Source organism: Ahaetulla prasina, chromosome 1, assembly GCF_028640845.1.
Source record: "Ahaetulla prasina isolate Xishuangbanna chromosome 1, ASM2864084v1, whole genome shotgun sequence".
In the NCBI taxonomy this organism is placed as follows: domain Eukaryota; kingdom Metazoa; phylum Chordata; class Lepidosauria; order Squamata; family Colubridae; genus Ahaetulla; species Ahaetulla prasina.
The window spans coordinates 94,689,093-94,709,156 of NC_080539.1; the positions used below are offsets into that span (position 1 = coordinate 94,689,093).

Here is a 20,064-nt window from a genome sequence, read left to right on the forward strand (position 1 = left end):
GACACAGGAAAAAACCTTGTCATTCAACTTCAACATAAACTTCTCAGTCTGTAATGCTACAAAGTGTAATTTTAAAAACCTGTGATCCATCTGCAATTAGATGTTAATTACATGAGGTGGTGTGAATGTAGGAAAATCACGGCATGATTAAGAGCTGAGCAAATAAATGCTTATTACAAATTCTGATACTTTTTTTAAACTAGAAAGTGTGACCTATTACATAACATAACAGCACTACGTTTTTAGACCATCAGATTAGTTGTGTGAGATACTACACAGTACTTTGGTCACTGGGGGGAGGGGGTCAGATCAGAACACCTATTTGAAACTCCTTAAGGCAATCACACCTGTTCCTGGCTTTGCACAGCTATTGCTGCTTTTTAATTACAGGAAAGATACATTTAGTTTAAGAGAATGCATTCTGAAGTACCTTTTTGTTTCTGAATTCAAAGTGTTGAACAATGACACCTAATAGGATCAAGATCTTCTTGCAAGTGATAAATATTTTAAGTATATTTTAATTAGAATTGTATATATACTTAAAGATCCCCCATAATATATTTTTAATTTTCTAAAATTAAAAATTTTCCACTTTGGTTATAATTTTTAAAAAAGTTTTCTTTCCTGTTTTTTTTCATTTACTATGATAAGGTGAACTTTAGTTCAGCAGAGAATATTTAATGTAAACAGGAGAGATGCTCATTGGTAAATTTTAAAGTCATTATATTTCAAATGCAATTTAGCACTGTGAAATTGCTTCTGAGATCGCTTGAAGCCCTATTAGAAAATATTTCTCCTAATGTATAAGAGAAGACAATTTAATTGCCAACTTGGATGGATTATAATACAAAGTTCTGTTCAAAGTAATGAAAGGGCAAATAAAAATGAATGAATGGCTTGGCTACCTAGAAAGTTTTTCTTTAAAGATTTGAACATGAAGAACAAAACAAAATTAAATACCCCCTCCTTTTTTAAAAAAACAAAACAAAACCCAAATCCTGTATAGGATGCTTCACATTTTTCTGGTTAGTTTTATGTCAAAATTATTGTTGGGATTGGTTGTGAGGACCAGCCTAGAACCTGGGAAACCTTGAGTTCTAGTCCTGCCTTAGCCATGAAAGCCAGCTGGATGACCTTGGGCCAGTCACTCTTGTCTCAGCCCAAGCCACCTCACAGGGCTGTTGTTGTAGGGAAAATAAGAGAAGGAAGGTGTATTGGATATATTTGCCACTTTATGTGTAAAAATCATAAAGGCAAGATACAAATAAATAAATATGTTTGTATATGAGGGATCCTTAATGCTCTTCGAGTTTGCTTGTTTTCTTGCAGATGTTTCATTACTCATTGCTATTACTGATGATGTTACCTAGGATAGGTAATGAAACGTATGCAAGAAAACAAGCAAGCTCGGAGAGCACCAAGGACCCCTCCTTTCAACCCTGAGCTACAAATATTCTCCTTTATTGATGTGTGTATATTTCTGATTTTGCTTACTGGCAAAATCTGAAAATGCTTTTTCAGTGCTGTGGAAAGTATTTGCACAAAGAACTGCTCCTTCAGGTCAGCTTCAGTAAAGACATGTCTACATGGAACAACGTTTGGCTAAACATATGGCAGCTTTCTAAGCCTACTTAACATACAGAAACAAGCATTCACTGATATCTTGGAGATGAGTCCAAAGCTGTGTATTGTGAAGGGATGGAGCTTGCACTTTCAATTCAAAGCATTGTCATCATTTTTAGAGCCATTTCTTTAGGAAGTTAATGGTGTAGGTTATAATGTAAACACTCCTATAAAGTCTGTGTGAAGATTATTTGCTGTGTGAAGATCATTTGCTAATGCAAATGAATAAAATATAAATATTTAAAAACAGATATAAAATATATTGCTTCCTTCAAAAACTAAGATAAATACTTGGGTGGTCTGCTGACTTAAAAACAAAACAGTTATTAAAAATAAAGCAATGGTTTCAGCATTCTTGGATGGATACTGTACATACATATATGTGAAATATTAAAAAAAAAAAAGAAAGGTATATAAAAATAATTTCAGGGTTTCCAAGACCTACTGAAAGCTGAGAAGTAGAGCTAAAAATATTCACTGACCAGAGAAGAAGCACTTAGCAGTTCAGTGGAAAACAAACAAAAGAGTTTGCTGCTCTTCTTCATTTGTAGCATAAGGAACTTATACACACATATACTGTCATTACAACAGTAAAAAAAAACTTGCATATTTTTTATTGATTTCTTTGTGTAATAGTTCAGCTAGGTGGGAGTAAAATAATATTTAAAGGAACAAGGTCAGGCAGACAGCAAGAGCAAAGTATTTGGTAGTATAAGTATGCAAAATGTGTACTGAAAATAATATAGCACTTTACATACTAGGCTATGTAGAAACCTATTAGTCTTCAAATTAAAAGGTCATTAATTTTTTTAAAAAATGGCCTAGCAAGGATTTATACTTCTTTAATCTACCAAAAATGGGTTACTTTTTAAAGAGAAGTACAATAGAGGAACCAATTAAGGATTGGGAAGATAAATAACTGATTGGCTCAGCTTCTAATATGCTGAGAAAAGGAACTGAAGTGAGGTAAACTATGAGATTAAAATCTCTCTCCCCTCCCCCCCCTCAAAAAATGAGAAGCTTCAGAAAGGAACAATTGGTATTTCTCTTTCATTTTTTGCCTGATAGCAAATGAGAATAACTACAAAGTTGGTTGTTTCAGATTAATTGAAGCGTCAAATGGCATTGTTCATTTACAGTGAAATGAAAATTTAGTCTTTCTTAAAATAAAATATGCAGAGAAAAACATGACCATCTTTATGGTATAAATAACCATACCATTTCTACTTAAATTTAGGTAGTCTGACACTCAAATGCTTTAAAGGCAGAACTGACAACCTTTCAAATTAACTTCTGGATATTAAGAGAGCATGACTTCTGTTAAATGATGAAGATCTCCACAGGGATTGATAATTTTCTAATTTATTCATTACGAAAAGTTATTTTTAAAGCTTCAAGCAGGATGTGTGCAGGAATTATTTATTTTTTGGATCATGCCTTTGGAAAAAAGATAAAAACTCTAGGCTTGTGAAGCTTCTGTAAACTCTGTTGTCACAAAATCTCAAGCAACTAAATTTATTTTTCAAGAAGTTGAAACCAAGATTATTGGGTGTAGAAGAAAATCTATGATGATGTGGAAAACAAGGAAAGGAAGAATGAAAGAAACAACTATGAAAATAAAGTGAGGATAATCCCTTAAACCAGGGGTTTCCAAACTTGGCCCCTTGAAAAGTGGTGGACTTCAACTTCCAGAATTCCCCAGCCAGCATGAGCTATAAATATGAGCAACTTGCTTGCTGGGGAATTCTGGGAGTTGAAGTCCACCACTCTTCAAGGAGCTAAGTTTGGACATCCCTGCCTTAAACCAAATCTTAAAGGTTTACATGGACTAGAGAAAATAACAATAAAGTAATAAAAAGTCCAAATTTACTATTAGTCCCACATTACTACGGTTTCGTGAGGAAAAGTATTTAGACACTCGTATATATGTGGGTTCCAAATTTTTTTTACTACCGGTTCTGTGGGGGTGGCTTTTTTGTGGGCGTAGCTTGGTGGTCATGTGACTGAGTGGGTGTGGCCAATTTGAAGTCACTCACGGCAAGATGGGGTGGCACCTTGCTGTGAATGACATAAAGTTGGCCACGCCCACTCAGTCTCATGACCAATGCTGCAGAGACATGGCAATTTCTCCCGGGGGACAGCCAGAGCTTTGCCACCTCCTCTTTTCCTCAGAGGAGCTGCCTCAAAGTCCTTGCGAAGGGACACACACATACACACACACAACACAACATGACAGACTCACACACAATGTAAAAGCAGCTGCACTTCACCCAAAATGGTCCCTGCAACAGCAGGAACCTCACATAGCCACAAAAAGCTCAAAAACCAACTTTCACACTTTACACACACACAACACAATTGACTCACACACATAAAAAATGACACATACAGCTTTGTGAGATTCTGTGTTTGTGTAGTCAGAGTGAAACACTACAGAAACACACCAAATCTCAGAAAGCTGCACAAATATTTTATTTTTATTTTATTTATATTTTTTAGATCAGGGGTCTCCAACCTTAGTAACTTTAAGGTTTGTGGACTTCAACTCCCAGAGTTCCTCAGTCAGCAAAGGCACTGAGGAGATGGATTTTGGGCAGGCAGATTCAGTTGCTAGCTGATGCAACTGATTGCAGAAGCCGAAGGAAAGCGAGCCCATAATTATGTAAGTGGGGAGGGGGGATTGGGTGGGCCAGAGGAAAAAAAAGATTTTAAAAGGCTTCTCTGACGATCCCAGCTGAAGTTGCCTAATAGCAGCCCAGAAGCTCTTAACTCAGCTGGGATCACCAGAGGAGCCTTTTAAAACCTTTTGTTTTAACAACCTCTTCGGCCGAAGAGGTGGTTAAAAAAAAACTTTTAAAGGGTTCTGATGATCCCTGCTGAGCCGAACAATCTTCAGAGTGTTTTTTTTTACTTTTAAAAGCCTTTTTTTGGCTGAAGAAAAGAGGCTTTTAAAAGTAAAAAAACCACAAACCTCTGATGATCGGGGAACCGGTTCGGGGGCATGGCCAGCCAGCCATTACTACCGGTTCTCTGAATGCCAGCAGATTTATACTACCGGCTCTCCAGAACCGGAGCGAATCGGGAGCAACCCACCACTGCTTGCATTAGTCTCTCATCTGTTTTCTAAACCGTATACTTTTTTTTTAACAAAATGTATATTCTTTAACAGTAATAAAGCCCTTCTAACTTTAGTATTCTCTAAATGGCTTCAAAACCTCTCCTTCCTGAGCATTTGTAAAACTTTTCATACCTCTAAATACGAATCAGGAATAAACCTATATTTTTATGTACAGATATTCATGTTTACTAACATGCATGTTGCCATTTCTCATTTTTCCTCAGTAGAGATGGCCCTTGTTTGTATTTGGATGTGAACATTTGGAAAATCCAGGACTCTAAACTAGATGGAGAAGCTGAAAAACTTCCAGAGAGAAGGTAATGGGTATGTTTATACATCAATCATCAGCAATTCAGTTCTTTTTGAACATAAGTGTTTTATATGATTTAGGGATTAAAGATTCTTTGGTTGGGCTGTTTACTGATAGCTCTTTGGCAGTTTCTTGATTGGGGTATTGCTAACTTGATTGTTGGTCTGAAGTTGACCTTGGAGTTAATCTATGCTGATCTGAGTGTTGATTACTGGTGGCGAGGTCTTGAATCTTTTTCTCTTTTGGGCTGGTTGATTATCTCTTTTGCATAGTCTATAGATGTTGTTAATGTCTATGTGTCTATTAATGGCTGATTTGTCAGAGTGCCAGGCTTCTAGAAATTCCCCGGCATTTTTGGACTTGGCCTGGGCTAGGATTGTCACATTTTCCCAATTGAAACTATGGTTAAATCTGTTTATATGTTGCAAAATAAAATAAAAAATCGTCATGTCTTTTGACTGCCAGTTGGTGTTCATGGATGTGTTCTGCCAGTCTTCTGCCTGTTTATCCTATAAAGTGGTTGTTGCAGTACTTACATTGTTGCTGGGTTTTATGGTTTCCTTAAGATGTTTTGAAGGGCTTTAGTTGACTTGTGTACTACACTGATTCCATGTGGTTGTCTATTGTGGTTTCCGAGATATTTTTTATGTTTGGCAGTGTAATTTTTTTAGAGTTTGCGTTGGTTGAGTGGTTGGGTTGAGTGGTCAGGGACTTTTTCTTAAAGTTGCATAGATTTTGTTGGAATGTGTTTTATAGATGCTCCATTTCCTTTGGTCCCTATTAGGTAAAGTAGGCTCTTTGGAACATCTGTTGGGCCATTAGTGGATAAAATCTTTTTGATTTGCTCCAACCTGGACTCAGACTTAATAGGGCAGACTGATCCCTGGGGACATGGGTTGGGAAGGAGGTGGTGACTCCCAAGAAAGTGAACAGGATTATCTTGCTGTCGGTTTGGCCACCTCTTTGCTGAATCAGAGCCTCTCCTACATCATAATGTATCCAGGAAAATGACCTGCAATTATTTTGGCAATGCCAAAAATAGGAGACTCAGGGGATTTTTAATTAATTGTTTTAATCGGTTTTTAAAGGGGAGTTTTAATGGGAATTTTAAGGGGAGGGTGGGAACTGATGGGTTCGGGTTGGGAGGGGGGGGAAGGATTTGACGGGTGGGGATGAGAACCCGTCGGGGAGGGATCCAGCCCCCGTGAAAGTTCGCGGCACTACTCCATCTGGTCTGAAGGCAGGGGGGGAGGGCGTTGTTCCAGGACTAGAGGGTGGTTCGATCTGTACGGTAAGTGGGAGAGGCAGATATGGTGGGGGGGGGTGTATCGAGAGTTGGGGGCACGTGTTTGATGTCTTAAAGCGATCACGTGCTCCGGCCCCCCAGTCCCTACCCGTTCCTCGGGCGGCCATGATCCTCAGAGCTTGGATCTTCGGCTGATGTTATGTAATGCCCGGTCCGTGGCTAATAAGGCTCCCCTGATCTGCGATCTTATTCAGGGGGAGTCCGCGGACCTCATGGGCATTACGGAGACCTGCCCAGAGGGGGGGGTTCCCCTTGTTGAGATGTGCCCTCCAGGTTTCCGAGCATTTCATCAGCCGAGGGCCCAAGGTAGGGGTGGGGGGGGGGGCGGTTGTCATTAAGGAAGATCTAGAGCCGAGGGAGGCCACTGTTCCTCAGATTGCTGGCTGTGAATCCCTCTATGTGCGGTGGGGCCATAGGAATCAGTTGGGCTTGTTGATCGCGTACCTGGCTCCTTGCTGCGTGACCACAGCCCTGCCTGAGCTGTTGGAGGTACTTGCCGCTGTGGTGGTTGAGACCCCAGACTTATAGTCATGGGGATTTCAACCTGCCATCGGCTGGCTTGTTATCGACGGCAGCTCGGGAGTTCAGGCTTCCATGACGGCCTTGGACCTGATTCGAATAAATGATGGCCCCTCGCACATGGGGAGGCACGCTGGATCTGATTTATATCTCTGGACAGTGGTTAAATGATCTGGAATTAGATGATTTAGTAACAGAACCAATGTCATGGTCGATCATTTTCTCCTTCGCCTAGACTTCCGAACCGCCACTCACCATCGCAGGGAGACGGAACCTATCGTTGGTTCCGTCCCAGGCGCCTGATGGACCCTGAGAGGTTCCTGGCGGAGCTTGGGCCATTCCTGAGGATCTGGCCCACGGCACGACTGAGGAACTAGTCTGGGGCCTGGGAACAGGCCGGCTGGGGCCTTGGACCGTGTCGCGCCTTTGCGACCTCTGACCCGGCGCAGATCTCGTCCGGCCCCTTGGTTCTCCGAGGCTGAGGAGATGAAACGCCGGAGAAGACGCCTAGAGAGCACCTGGAGGTCCAGTCGTTCGAAGCTGATCGGACACTAGTTGGGTCCTATTCTAGGACCTACCTAGTGGCAATGAGGGAGGCGGCGTTCTCGCCTCCACCCTCATTGCGTCGGCAGATAACCGCCCGGCCGCCCTGTTTGGTGACCCGCTCCTCCTTCATCAGGAGGTGCGGGATGACCCTTGCAGGGACGAGCCGAGGAGTTTAGTGGTTATCTATACGATAAAATCGCTCAGCTCGGGACGGTCTGGACCGAAATTGGGATGATCAAGCGAGGGAGAGGAGGCACGTCTTGTGAGTCTGTTTGGGATGAGTTTGACCCTGTGGCTCCGAGGCGTGGACAGGTTGTTGGGGAGGCTTCACGCCACGACATGTTTACTGGACCGTGTCCTTCCTGGCTGGTACTGGCCACTCAGGAGGTGACACGAGGCTGGCTCAGAGGATTATCAACGCCTCTTTGTTGGAAGGGGTTTTCCCTGCCGCCTTGAAAGAGGCGGTGGTGAGACCCCTCCTCAAGAAGCCCTCCCTGGACCCAGCTATTTTGGGTAATTATCGTCCAGTCTCCAACCTTCGCTTTGTGGCGAAGGTTGTAGAGAGTGCTGTGGCGCGACAGCTACCCCAATACCTGGATGAAGATGTCTATCTAGACCCGTTCCAGTCCGGCTTCCGACCCGGATACAGCACGGAGACAGCTTTGGTCGCATTGGTGGATGATCTCTGGAGGGCCAGGGACAGGGGGTACTCCTCTGCCCTGGTCCTATTAGACCTCTCAGCGGCTTTTGATACCATCGACCATGGTATCTTGCTGCGCCGGTTGGGGGGATTGGGAGTGGGAGGCACCGTGTATCGGTGGTTCTCCTCCTATCTCTCCGACCGGTCGCAGACGGTGTTGACAGGGGGGCAGAGGTCGACCGCGAGGTGCCTCACTTGTGGGGTACCGCAGGGGTCGATTCTCTCGCCCCTGCTGTTCAACATCTACATGAAGCCGTTGGGTGAGATCATCAGTGGCTTCGGGGTGAGATACCAGCAGTACGCTGATGACACTCAGCTGTACTTTTCCACCCCGGGCCACCCCAATGAAGTTGTTGAAGTGCTGTCCCGGTGTTTGGAAGCCGTACGGGTCTGGATGGGGAGAAACAGGCTCAAGCTTAATCCCTCCAAGACGGAGTGGCTGTGGATGCCGGCATCCCGATTCAGTCAGCTGCAGCCGCGGCTGACTGTTGGAGGCGAGTTACTGGCCCCAAAGGATAGGGTGCGCAACTTAGGTGTCCTCCTGGATGATCGGCTGTCGTTTGAAGATCATTTGACGGCCGTCTCCAGGAGGGCCTTCCACCAGGTTCGCCTGGTTCGGCAGTTGCGCCCCTTCCTTGATCGGGATGCCTTGTGCACAGTCACTCATGTGCTCGTTACCTCTCGCTTGGATTATTGTAATGCTCTCTACATGGGGCTCCCCTTGAAGTGCACTCGGAGGCTTCAGTTAGTCCAGAATGCAGCTGCGCGGGTGATAGAGGGAGCTACGCGTAGCTCCCACGTAACACCGCTCCTGCGCAGACTGCACTGGCTACCTGTGGCCTTTCGAGTGCACTTTAAAGTGTTGGTTATGACCTTTAAAGCGCTCCATGGCTTAGGGCCTGGGTACTTACGGGACCGCCTGCTGTTACCACATGCCTCCCACCGACCCGTACGCTCTCACAGAGAGGGACTTCTCAGGGTGCCATCCGCCAAACAATGTCGGCTGGCGGCCCCCAGGGGAAGGGCCTTCTCTGTGGGGGCTCCCACACTCTGGAACGAGCTTCCCCCGGGTTTACGCCAAATACCTGACCTTCGGACTTTCTGTCGCGAACTGAAAACACATCTTTTCATTCGCGCGGGGCTGGCTTGAATTGAATTTTATTAATTTTAAATTTTTATTAATTAATTTTAAATGGGGTTTTTTAGTCTAGTATATTTTAACCTATCAGGCTAATTTTAAAATAAGTTTTTTAATCTGCTTTTTAAATTGTATATTGTATTATCTGTTTTATTTTTCCCTGTACACCGCCCTGAGTCCTTCGGGAGAAGGGCGGTATAAAAATCAAATAAATAATAATAATAATAATAAAAAATAATAATAATAATTTCCAGGCTTAGCATCAGCTTCCCTAAAGGAGGAAGTACTAGTAGACTGCCTTGGAAGAAAAAACATGTGCTCCCTCCTCAAGAGGCCATCTTGGATCCAGCAATTTTTGGCAACTACCAACAGTACCCCACATTCTGTGTTTGGGTAGGTTGGTGAGAAGGTGTTTGGTCTGCAGCTGATAAGGAGTCTGGAGAAAACAGATTATCTAGATACGTTTTGATTGGATTTCAGGCCAGGATTTTGTACTGGAACAGGCTTAGTTATATTTGCTGATAACTTGCGGGATTGAAGATGCTATTCTTGTGTATCTTGATCTCTGAGCACTTTTGATACCATCAACCACAGCATCCTTCTGTCAGTGTCCATGGGTTAGGGATTAAGGGCAACATTTTACTGTTGTTCTCTTCTTTTCTCTTGGGTTGGTTCTAGTCGGTGTTGATTAGGTGAAAATATTTATTTATATATTTAAAAATATATAAATATTTTTATATGTAAAATTGATTGACTGCCCATCTTACCTCAAGGTAACTCTGACCAGCTTACAATCATAAAGAGACCACAACCTATTTGGTATGCTGCAGGGTACAAATCTCTCTCCTTGCTTTTCAACAACTATATGAAACCACCAGTTGTTGTCATCCACTTATCTGGGATCTGGTATCACGAGTAACCTTGTGAGACCCAAGTGTATCTTTAAACTCTGGGACAGTCAAGTGAAGCTGTTCAGATGGAAGTTTGAATGAGGAGAAACCACCTCTGATTCAATCCTATCAAGACCAGTTGACTGTGAAAGTTTGCACTATCCATAATTTGGGATATTCCATTGATGAATTGGGTAGCATAGGGGTCCCCAATCCCCAGGCCCACTACTGTGCGTAACTCAACTCATGCAAGCAGCACATGTGCGGAGCTTGACTTGCACAAGTGGTGGGCCAACATGCAGGTGGATGTGCACACAGCTCTACTTGCAGTTGAGCCATGTGTGCATGCATGTGTTGAGCTGCATGCACATACCTACTGGACCATCACTTGTGTGGTCTGGTTCCCCTCTCCGCCATCCCCCATCAAGGCAACTAAGCTGCAAAAGTTGGTGCACAATCTGGAGCCAAGAAAACTTTACAACTTTATCTGCTGCACCAGTTACCCCAGCGGTCTCCAACTTTTGTGGCTTGGCCAGCTGCGGGGTGGGAAAGAGGGGAATCAGGCTGTGGCCTATTCGCAACTGGGCCACAGGCAGCACACACACACACACACACACACACACAACTTAATTTGTGTGAGTAGTGGGCCAGCACATACCCAGGTGTGCAGCTTGACTTACAAGAGCGGCAGGCTGGCACTCATGCGCATGCACACAGCTGGACTGTAAGTCGAGCTGCATGCACATCCATGGGTGCATCAGCCCGCCGCTTCACAGGTCAACTTGTGCATGTGCGCTGGACCACTATTCACACAAATTGCGCTGTATGCATGTGAGTGTATGTGCTGGCCTATGGCCCATTGGATATAGACCACAGCCCGGTAGTGGGTCACGGCCTGGGGATCCCCGACGTACACTCTTCACCAAATTGGGGGCGGGGAGGTCTTCAGTCAATTCACACTTAGCCTTGAGGTCTAACTACTACAAGACACTGTAGATGAGGCTGCTATGGTATGCACGTTACATTTTTGTTTCATGAATTGCACTGCTTTCCAGTTTGATTCCAGGTGCATTTAAAGATGCTAGCTATAATGTCCTATATAGCATATGGGCTGTTTGCTGTCTTGTTTCCTATATTTACCTGGCCAATTTGATCTTGCAGTATTTAGTGTGCTCCAGATTCCCTTGATTAAACAATATCACTATCAAGACTTTGGAAATATGCTTTCTCTGTAATAACTCCTACCCTCTGGAATGAGGTTCCCCACCACCACCACCCATGAGAGCTGGAATCTGTTGTTATTTAGAAGGGCTGTGAAGACCTGGCTCCTCATAAAAGCAGTGGTAAAATCCAAAATTTTTAACTACCGGTTCTGTGGGCATGGCGTTGCTTGGTGGGCATGGCAGCGGAAGGATACTGCAAAATCTCCATTCCCTCCCCACTCCTGGGGGGAGGATATTGCAAAATCTCCATTCCCACCCCATTCTGGGGCCAGCCAGAGTTGGTATTTGCTGATTCTCCAAACTACTCAAATTTTCCGCTACCGGTTCTTTGAACTGCTCAAAATTTCTGCTACCGGTTCTTCAGAATCTGTCAAAACCAGCTGGATTTCACCCCGGATAAAAGGTTTTGGTAAGGGAGAGTGAAATCCTTTGCTTTGTTCGTTCTGATCTGATATGCAAGCCATCTTTTATAGGTTACTATAATTAATTTAAAAGGGACGCGGTGGCTCAAGGGGCTAGGAAGTTGAGCTTGTCAATCGAAAGGTCGGCAGCTAAGCAGTTCGAATCCCAGGTGCTGCCGTGTAACGGGGTGAGCTCCCGTTACTTGTCCCAGCTTCTGCCAACCTAGCAGTTTCAAAAGCACGTAAAAATGCAAGTAGAAAAAATAGGGACCACCTTGGTGGGAAGGTAACAGTGTTCCATGCGCCTTTGGCATAGAGTCATGCCGGCCACATGACCATGGAGACGTCTTCGGACAGCACTGGCTCTTTGAAACAGAGATGAGCACTGCCCCCTAGAGTCGGCAGCAGCTAGCATGTATGTGCGAGGGGAACCTTTACCTTTACCTTATAATTCATTTGATTGCTGTAAGATGCTTAGTCATTGGGAGTCAGGAAGAATACGTTTTAAAAATTATTATTAATGTGGTTGGTACACAATATTTAGATTGGATTTGACATTTTTGTCCAGCTTTTGTGTCCTTCCCAAGGACCTACAATATTTATTTATTTATTTATTTTATTTATTTGCATTTATATCCCGCCCTTCTCCGAAGACTCAGTGCGGCTTACACTATGTCAAGCAATAGTCTTCATCCATTTGTATCTTATATACAAAGTCAACTTATTGCCCCCAACAATCTGGGTCCTCATTTTACCTACCTTATAAAGGATGGAAGGCTGAGTCAACCTTGGGCCTGGTGGGGCTTGAACCTGCAGTAATTGCAGGCAGCTGCTGTTAATAACAGACTGTCTTACCAGTCTGAGCCACAGAGGCCCTAGACAGAAGTTTTTGTTTAATAATATTAAGGTATTACTATGGTTGGATACAGTCAGCCAGGTGTTTAGGCTGGATTTGGCAATTTTTAATCTGCCTATTGAGTCCTTTCCAAGGACCTGAGTTAGGCAGGTATTGTTCGATGTATTGTTAGAGAATGGAAACTGTTCCAAGTAAAACTGCCTTTTGCAATTGACATACATGGTGGGATCAAGTAAGGGATATCATAACCAGCAGGTACTGAATCAGGAAATTTTGTGGTCTTCACTGGAATTATCAGCAGTAAAATCCTGCTCTTTCGAAGGCCAGATCCTGAAGATGAAACTCAAATACTTTGGGCTAATGAGAAGGAAGGAGTCACTGGAGAAGAGCCTAATGCTGGGAACAATTGAGGGCAAAAGAAGAATGGAACGATAGATAATGAGGTGGCTGGATGGAGTCACTGAAGCAGTCGGCGTGAGCTTAAATGGACTCCGGAGGATGATAAGAGGACAGGGAGGCCTAGAGGAACGTTGTCCATGGGTCACAATGGATCGAACACGACTTTGTGACTTACAACAACAAAAATCCATAGTAGGCATTAATCTTAACTGCCTAGATATTAATTGAAAGTTAATACAATGATCTATGGGACAGTAAGAAGTCAAAATATTTCTGCAAGAATGGGCTAAGGAGTATTTAAAATATTCTGGATTCAGCTTACTCTCTATAGTTAAGCAACACAATTTATATTTATTGCCACAGTTCCTTTCATCTATGAACCAAAACTGTATCTGTTAGGCAAAGAATTGCAAAAGGCAATTCTAAATTTCTCATGTCATATGTGTTTATTCTGTTTTAAGCTTCCTTATTTATTTATTTAAAAGTTAAAAGGTATGGCCTGCCCGATTCAGATTTGGGAAAGTCCTTGTTGCTATTTATTCTTTCTTAATCACCCCTCTTTCAAAGCCTTTGCCCAACTTTCTATAGATGTGTTTTATCAGACAAATCTTCCTCTGAGTTTATGAATTTTCTTATAGAATGCAGCCCTTAACTTTCTTAAGTAAACTTTGTTGGGAATATTTTCTCTTAAATTTTGGGAGTATCATTTTCACTTGTATTACCCCAAGTAGGCTACTTACGTCTGATGCAGGACAAATGGATGTGTTCTCCTCTGTATTTGACTCTTAAGTCTATGAACTGTTACAGTACATATACCATAATGTTATTTGCATCTCATGTCTCTTGTTGAAAGTTATATAACAAATTGTACACCGATGTTTGAAAATTATTCATTTAAAAGGAATATGTATTTCATACAAGCTGAACTGAAATACAGCAAAGTTATAGTTTCCAATGTGCAGTAAAAGCTGAAATTTCCATCAGTAGCTAGATCAGAAGAAGCAGCTTACAGAAGAAATGTTGCAAAATTAAAAGTGATATGTATTTGCCCAAGAAAAATGGCAATTTTATTCATGTAGTTTTAAAATTACTTTATGTTCCTCTAACAGTAGTGAATATATAATAAAGAATGAGTTTAAAATGTAATGTGTGTCGTAACTCCAACATCAGCGAATAGATAAAAATTTAAAATTCTTGGCTTTATTTCATGTAAGAACCTGAAAGCAGCAACAACAGAATAAACCTACATGTTTACCCCAAATAATCTAACAAGATTTGCTCCAAAATAAGTGATATAGAAGGGCAACCTAAATTAACTTCCTCAGTATAATTTTAGTTACAATACTAAATACTTTTACATTAATAGTATTGTTGATAGTATTACAGTACAAAAGCTGCATTCCAAGTTCTGTTCTTGATGCTGTGACTGCTTTCCTTCTCAAAAAAGCATCAAAAAGAACTTTTTCCCTATCAGGAATAAAATATTGTCAATAATATTATTATTCTGGACAGCCAGAATTTTCTTTATAGTATAAATTAGAAAAAAAATGTTTATTTTCAGGAAATCCTATTGGTGGCAAATGTCCAAGCAGCTGTCCCAAGTTTATTGTTACTCTTAAAACAAGATTCATAATACTTAGTAAGGAATCCAAACAATTCCATTTGCCTTATTTCAAACCATTTAAAGGAATACTATGGTTTACCTGGTAATAGAAGGACTTTTAACATCAGAGAAAAAATTCTTCTTCTCTTGCTTTCTTTTAAGAATGTATATCTTGATAGGTATTACATTATAAATGAGCAATCTGATGGTTCCTTCTTTGTGATGATTTGATTTTAAGCATTTATATGATAATTTAGCATGTGCAGTAATATAGTTTCACAATCAAAATTAGATTTAGATGCTGTTTGCTAGTGTTCCTCCCTTTTTATTTTTGTGGGGTTATTTGAGGGAATGCCTCTCTGGTTTTGTCTATCTGTCCCATTAGGTCTGGCAGGACAAGCATGCTTTGGGTCCCTTTTGTTACAGAATGTCATCTGGTTGGATTCAGGATGAAAGCCTTTTTCTGTTGTGGCACTCACCCTTTGGAAATCATTCCCCAAAGGAATGGCTACTGAATAATAGGCTATTGAATGAAAAGCCTATTAGCTTTTCATAAAACTTTATGGATACAATTTTACTTGTATGTGGGAATCTGGGTGTGCAGCAGAGGCTGTGCAGTAGTAATGTTGACATTTATTTATTTATAAAATGCATTGGCCACCCATCAGATAACTCTATTATTGGTGAATTGTCTGATACCTTGGCTACTGTTTTGTTATATGGATATCAAAATCGTTTCCGATTCTTGTATTTTTAAATATATAATTTTAATTACTGGAGTCCCCCAGAATCATTTGAAATGAGCAATAATATAAAATTGAAATAACAAAAGATCTTTTACTTTCAGGGTAAAAGGTAGTGTCTGATCACAAGATGCTTCAGCAAGTTCAATTAGTATAAAGATAAGCAACTTGGTATTTCCCTTAAGTTTAGAACTTTAAATTCACCTTAAGATATCTATCATGAACCAGGAAGTCCAGTCTGCATTACCAAATAAACTACAATGCCAGAGCATATCGCACCCATGCTCCTATAATCATGTGCCATATATTTGCCTCTACAGCCATACTAAAATTCCTTTGCTACTAATGTACTGAAGATAGCAAAAGTATCATTATACAGTGCATTCAAAAAGTACTCTTCACTTTTGTCGATTTTGTTATGCTGCAGCCTGTTTCTACAGTTGTTGAAAATTCATTTTTTTCTCATTAATCTATACTTAGTACCCCATAATGACAAAGTGAAACAGAATTTTAGAAATGTTGTAAATTTATTAAAAAGAAAAAAAACCAGAAATATCACATTGGTGTAAAGTATTCAGAGCTTTGCAACAACACTTGAAATTTAGCTCTGTGGTGCCTCCCATTTCTCTTGATCGGTGCTAACATGTTTCCACACCTTGATTGGAGTCCACCTGTGGTAAATTAAATTAATTGGACATGATTTGAAAAGGCACACACCTCTCTGTTGAAGGCTTCACAGCTGACAATTCATACTGTAGCAGAGCAAAAGCCATGAGGTCAAAGGAACCGCTTACTGAGCTCAGAGACAGGATTATTGCAAGGCCCAGATCTGGGAAGGCTACAATAAAATTTCTGCTGCACTGAAGGTTCGTTCCTAAGAGCGCAATGAATGGCCTCCATAATTTTCAAATGGAAGAAATTTGGCACGGCCATGACTCTTCCAAGAGCTAGTTGCCTGATCAAACTGCGCAACTGGGGGAGAAGGGCCTTAGTAAGATGGTGACCAAGAACCCAATGGTCACTCTAATTGAACTCGAGATCCTATGTGGAGATAGGAGAGAGTCCCAGAAGGACAACCATCACTGCAGCTCTCCCCTGATTTGGGCTTTATGGCAGAATGACTAGACAGAAGCCTCTGATCGGTTGTTACCGGTTTGCCCCGGATTGGGCATACCAGTAGCGGTGGGAGACTCTGCCCACCTGCACGGACGCTTCTGCACATGAACAAACCAGTAGCGATGGGATTTATAACCCACTACTGCCTCAGTGCCTCTCCACACATGAAAGCCCATTTGGAGTTTGCAAAAAAACACCTGAAGGGCTCTCAGACTGTGAGGAACAAGGTTCTCTGGTCTGATGAAGCCAAAATTGAATTGTTTGGCCTCAATTCTACAGGGGCATTGCCGCTCATTACCTGCCCAACATCACCCCAACACTGAAGCATGGTGGTGGCAGCCATCATGCTGTGGGGCTGTATTTCAGCACAGGGGCTGGGAGACTGGTCAGGGTTGAGGGAAAGCTGAATGGAGCAAAGTACAGGGATGTCCTCGATGAAAACCTTCTTCCACAGCGTTTAGGACCTCAGATTGGGCCGAAGGCTCACTTTCCTACATGACAATGATCCTAAGAACACAGTCAAGATAATGCAGGAGTGGCTTAGGAACAACTCTGTGAATGTCCTAGAGTGGCCCAGCCAGAGCCCTGACTTCAACCCTATTGGACATCTCTGGAGCAACCTGAAAATGGCTGTCCACTGACGGTCACCATCCAACCTGACTGAGCTTGAGAGGATTTGCCAGGAAGAATGTCAAAATATCCCCCAATTCAGATGTACAAAGCTTGTTACATCATAGCCAAAAAGACTTGAGGCCATAATTATTGCCAAAGATGCTTCAAAAAAATTACTGAGTGAAAGGTCTGAATACTTATGCCAATGTGATACAGGTAATCCTTGAGTTATGAATGTAATGGAGACTGACAATTACATTTGTAAGTCAAGGATACATAGGAGGGAATCGTGTAACTTGAATGTGATCACTCCCTGCTCTTACCCATGCATTCACTAATCAAATGTGCACAAGATATTTAAGGGTAGGGAAGGCCATGGGGGCCTGTGATAGAACAGGCCACCCAAGACCTCCCCAACCCACTGAGATATCGCTTCTCTCTCCCATCCTGCCACGCTAGACTCACTTAACTTGTAAAGTCCTGTCTCCCCTCTGCCGCAGTTTCTTTGCCTTTGAGGGAGAGATGGGCAATTTCCCTTCCAACATCCAATCGGTGTGCAAATGCTTTTTGTTCCAAGAGTGAAATGTTCTGGAGGTTGTAATCTCACGCGACTTAAGCCACCCATCTCCTTTTGCAGAGAGTGATTACCTGAAGTTACACAAGATCATGGCCCCCAGAACACTCTTGGAGCAAAAAGCATTTGCAAGCTGACTGGATACAGGAAGGGAAATCATCCTGCTCTCCTCTCTCTCAAAGGCAAAGAAACCACTGCAGAGAAGAGACAGATCTTTGCAAGTTGAATCCAACATGACAAGATGGGAGGGGGAAGCGGTTGTGGGGAGAGGGGTGAATGGGGTGAATATTGCAGTATCTCTGCAGTCATTCGTAAACTGTCGTAACTCGAGAATTTTTTTTTTAAATTTGCATTTATATCCCGCCCTTCTCCAAAGACTCAGGGCGGCTTACACTATGTCAAGCAATAGTCTTCATCCATTTGTATATTATATACAAAGTCAACTTATTGCCCCCAACAATCTGGGTCCTCATTTTACCTACCTTATAAAGGATGGAAGGCTGAGTCAATTTTACCTGTATTTCAATTTTTTCTTTTTAATAAATTTACAAACATTTCTAAAATTCTGTTTTCACTTTGTCATTATGGGGTATTGAGTGTAGATTGATGAGAAAAAAATGAATTTCAACAACTGTATAATCATGCTGCAGCATAACAAAATTGACAAAAGTAAAGGGGGTCTGAATAATTTTTGAATGCACTGTATATATGGATATCCTCATCACTGTAGTTCTGGAACTATGAGTTGTTTATTCAAGCACACTAAAAGAATTCCAGGCTCATACTTTGAGGAGATTTCAATTATATCAAGAAAAAAAAACCATTTCAAAATAGATTCTATTTCACATAACGTGTAGTACTAATACAAAATTCATATTGTATGATTCTGATTTTTCAGTTTTTTCCACTGGGACTATAAACTGGATGACAATTACCCTACTGGAACTGTTAAGAGTAAGCTTTACTGTAAGAGGAAGTGTCAGAGTAGTAGATTACACAGTGTCAAATGAAATATACTGTTATTATCAATCTTTTTTTTGGTATTAAATTTGTTAAGTAGTTCATACATTTTGAAGTAAACTTTGTTTTTGTATATTCTTGGATTTTATCGAAAGAAGATGATTATTCAAATATCAAAGGAAGGAATCACATCTAATAATATGGAAAGAAAGAAGCAAAACAATTGTCAAAAAGAAAAGTTCTTTCAGAAATTAGGGATGGAATGTTAGGAACTGTCAAGCTCATAAAATTCTTCCTCATGTGAGAAACTAGGAACATCTAGTATAACACACTAAAATATAATTTCCAGTCATATTCATTTTTATAGGTACTGTAATCAGTTTTAAGTATTTGCAAAAACATATCAGGGCATTTCATAAGCAAGATTAATTAAAAACCAAGCAAGAAAAACTTCATGGCTCAATATACATTGCATTTCAAGGCTGCAATCCTATGCAAATTCAACTCAACTCAATGGAGTAGGTTTGAACAAACATGCACTGGACTACACTAAAAGCAAAAAACCCATCTTTTCATACTAGAAAACCAACAAAAAATCATCAAGAAAGAAGTGCCGCAGACTTATTAGTAACCACTATAAAGTCTGAAAATCACTGTTATAATTTTAGCATCAATTTGTGGTCACGCTTGCTTGTGATTTTTGAAAGGTCTTAGAGTAAAAAATGCATTTGGAAATATACATATTTTTTAAAATAAAGCAAGGCAACTACTACTGGCATTTCACGTTTTGCATGAAGTACAGAATCTATGGGAAATTCCTGATAAATTATAATTTCATGAGCACCACTGGAAATAGAATTATGGGAATCAGACACATGGATTATTTGTATTTAAATATGTATATGGGAGCAATCTCTTTTTAAATGATGAGTTTAACATTCTGGGAATGTCAAATTAGCTTCTCAAAGATGCTATGCATATTCTGTATGGTGTCAATTATAGTGCAAATTTCTGGTTATGATTTAATTTTCTTTTGAAGAGATCAATTGGTGCCTAATGAAGCTTTTATAGTCCTGTCAATCTTTTGAATTAGAGTATAATAATTTCATTTGCTAATTATATTTCTATTTTGGTTACTTCATTTGTTTGAGATTTTACTTTGTTTTCTATAATAAACTTATCAAAACACATTTAAAAGTTACATGTTAAACCAATATGCCCCTGAAAAATAGAAATAGAAATTATGTTTACAACAATTAGCCTTTTTGTTGCTGAAAAAGGACAGTTTTTCTCTATAATACAAATGTTTATTACATATATGGGAACAAGAGAAAAATATAGGGCAAAAGCAGTATACTCTCAAATAATTTCTAGACCATAATAGTTTGCTATTATAATAGTGATTAGACTATTAATTTCATTCACTT

General features: G+C 41.0%; 2 protein-coding genes across 3 annotated transcripts in view; both read right to left on the reverse strand.

Annotated features, from left to right (window-relative positions):
• TIAM2 (TIAM Rac1 associated GEF 2) overlaps positions 1–20,064 on the reverse strand; it is a 238,716-nt gene that overhangs the window by 216,024 nt on the left and 2,628 nt on the right. The window lies entirely within an intron of this gene.
• Positions 1–20,064, reverse strand: part of SCAF8 (SR-related CTD associated factor 8) — a 94,891-nt gene that overhangs the window by 27,978 nt on the left and 46,849 nt on the right. The window contains exon 21 of one of the 2 annotated variants that reach the window (XM_058169022.1): positions 12,371–16,046. The exons of the other annotated variant lie outside the window; for it this stretch is intronic. The gene's annotated coding sequence lies outside the window, so the exon portion shown is untranslated. Of the gene's footprint in view, positions 1–12,370; positions 16,047–20,064 lie in introns of those variants that run through there. 2 annotated transcript variants of the gene reach the window in all.